Here is a 3,084-nt window from a genome sequence, read left to right as displayed (position 1 = left end):
TGGACGTCAACTACTCTATTAAGAGGGGGAGATAGCTTCATATGCCAATATTACAAAGTCAAAAGTCATCCATTTCCAAAAAAAAAAGAAAAAAAGAAAAAAAAGATTATATATAACTGCACAATGCCAAAAGTTTGTAGTCTTTTCAAAGATAATGCGCCATACCACAGTACAACAAAGGTTGCCAAAAGAAAAGAAAAAGAAGAAAAAAATTACAGAAGATGACCGAGACTGGTAAAAATTCGCATAAGAAACTATCGCCCACTCTCTATGCTTACGCTGGGGCAAACACCTTCAATTCCAGCTGTTTCAAAGGTTCCAACCATCATTCTTGGAATGGGTGCATTGTTTGGCTTTCCTGAGCAGTCTGATGTGCCGTCAACAGCTGTGATGGTTAGCTCCAGGCGGTGGCCATTGATTTCCAGCTATGGGGCATCAGGCCGTACACAGTCCCTGAAGCTTAAAATGATAGATTCTTTCTTCAAAATCAATTTCTGATAAAGTGGATGACGGTATCATGAAGGAAGCTCTCTTAGACTTCTATACAAGTTCAGGGAAGAGGAAACCTGATCAAATCATTATTTTCAGGGATGGAGTTAGCGAGTCTCAATTCAATCAAGTTTTGATCAAGATATTGAGGCTTGCAAGTTCCTTGACGAGAAGTGGAACCCTAAAGATTGTGGTTATTGTTGTACGAAAAACCATCATACCAAGTTTTTTCAGCAGTGATCTCCTGACAATGTGCTACATGGTACTATCATTGACAACAAAGTATGCCATCCAAAGAACAATGATTTTTACCTTGATACCCATGCTAGAATGATTGGAATCACGAGGCAGACCCACTATCATGTTCTCTTAGACCAGGCTAGGTTTTCGGCTGATGATCTGCAAGAGTTTGTTCATTCTCTATCCTATATATATCAAAGGAGCACCACAGCCATAGTTGTTGTGGCTCCTATTTGCTACGCTAATTTGGCAGCTTCACAGTTGGGGGCAATTTATGAAGATTAGGGATGCTTCAGAAACATCATCGAGTCGTGGTGGGATGTATGTTCTGGGAGTAATCCCTGTACCTCAGCTTTCCAGGTTGAAGGATAAAGTCAGCAACTTCATTCTTGTCTGCTGAGAATCATTGAACCATCTTTTTGTAGGGTTTGACAAACAACAACCAGGATTGCTGCTGGGGCAATCCCTTTCTCATGGGTTTATGGATCAAGATTTTTCCTTCAAGCTTTGATGGAATCAAGAATTGAATACCTCTAGTAAACTTAACTTGAAAGTATTCATCCTAAGAAAATGTACCAAGAATGGATGACACGGACTTATGACAAAGAAGGTTCGTCCAAAAGAATTTCATAAAGGAAACCTTGTGCTGAAAGAGATCCTTCCCATGCAAAAGAATGCCGAATTGGGAAGGGCCATATGTTGCGAAGAGGGCTTTCTCTAGAGGTGCACTGATTTTGACAAGAAATGAATAGGAAGAATTTATCTGATCCAGTGCATTCGGACTCGGTCAAGGAGTACTTTGTCTGAAGGAGAAGGGAAGCCAAGGTGAAAACCTGCAAAGGGCACTTTGGGACTTCTATTTCAAAAAAAAAAGGAAAAAAGAAAAAAAAGGAAATAATAAAAATAAAAATAAAAAAAGAGAAAAAAGAAAAATGGAAAGGCCAAGGTGAAAACCCGCAAAGGGCGCCTTGAGACCAAAGGGGTTTTGAGTTGAAAACCCGAAAGGGCAGCTCAAATTTGGAAAGTCATGCAGTGACCTTGCTAAACCAGATTCGAAGAGAAGTGAAGTATATCGAGGTATCAACGAATTAATTTGGATCTTTTAAACACATGTTGAACTCAAGAAAGTCTTCATGGAGCTGGTGTATAGACACTCAAGCGGCGATATCTGGGGCATCTGATTTCTGTCCTATTTACTATCTTTGGATTCTTTTTCTTCGCAAAGATATGTTCTCAAGTTAATCTTTTTGTATTCCTTCCAATAATTTGTCCAAATCTAATTATCCTCAGGATCAATTTATTTGTCTCTCATTATTCATAAAGCATGTTGCATTGAAATAATGATAGATGAACTAAAATATCTTTACAAATGAAGTTTTGCATATTACTCTGGAAATTTCTAGACAATATAAGAAACTGAAACAAGACAATTGTTTAAGGAATTCCCATATATGAGGGTCGGATGTACTCAGGAAAACTGAAATTTCTTCTTCAGTCTAAATGATGATTGAACAAATCAAACGATTCGATCCTAAGAGATGATCATCTTACAGACATTTCAGCGGGTCACAGCATTTGAAGAATGGTACAAACCCACAACTTGAGTTGGAATGAGACTTCGAGAGAAGTAAGGATAAACTTCGATGAAGGAATGAGTGATCCGAAATAGGAATCATTTTCATAACATTTTGCATTATAACATGTCTAATTAGGAGAATTTGACTCACTTCGATCATAGCATCCTAATTATTAGGCATGAACTCATATGCATTCTACAGGTTATGTCTTTTATGGGACACTGTAGATCAAAGAAATAAGATTTGGCATCCCTGTATTTATAGGAAACAGATCGAAGATAACAGATCTGACATTCCTGTGCTTACAGCGAAACAGATCGAAGATTTCAGCATGGCATCCCTGTGCTTATAGGGAACAAGTTGAAGATAGCAGATTTGGCATCTCTGTATTGTCAGAGAGCAGATCGAAGATACCAGATTTGACATCTCTGTATTGGCGGAGAGCAAATCGAAGACATAGCTGATTTGACTTTCACGTGTTTACGTTGAAGCAAATCTAAGATGATTTGGCATCTCTGTATTGTCAGAGAACAAATCGAAGTCTGGCATCTCCACTTCGACGGAGGGCAGACACATAGCAGATCCAACCTTCAAATGTTTATACTGAAGTAGATCTAAGATGGTTTGGCATCCTTGTGCTTACAAGGAGCAAATTGCAGACATTGCTGATTTGCCTTTCACGTGATTACGCTGAAGCAAATCTAAGATGATTTGGCATCTCTGTATTGTCAGAGAACAAATCAAAGTCTGGGACCTCCATTTCGACGGAGAGCAGATA

At 38.7% G+C, this 3,084-nt stretch overlaps 1 pseudogene; it reads left to right on the top strand.

The window, feature by feature from the left end:
* The first annotated feature begins 270 nt into the window (after positions 1 to 270).
* On the top strand, positions 271 to 1,256 carry LOC121210042 (protein argonaute 4-like; annotated as a pseudogene).
* The last annotated feature ends 1,828 nt before the right edge of the window (positions 1,257 to 3,084 follow it).

Source organism: Gossypium hirsutum, chromosome A11 (assembly GCF_007990345.1).
Source record: "Gossypium hirsutum isolate 1008001.06 chromosome A11, Gossypium_hirsutum_v2.1, whole genome shotgun sequence".
NCBI lineage: Eukaryota > Viridiplantae > Streptophyta > Magnoliopsida > Malvales > Malvaceae > Gossypium > Gossypium hirsutum.
Note: the sequence above shows the minus strand (reverse complement) of the source record. Positions and strands in the feature narration are given on the sequence as shown.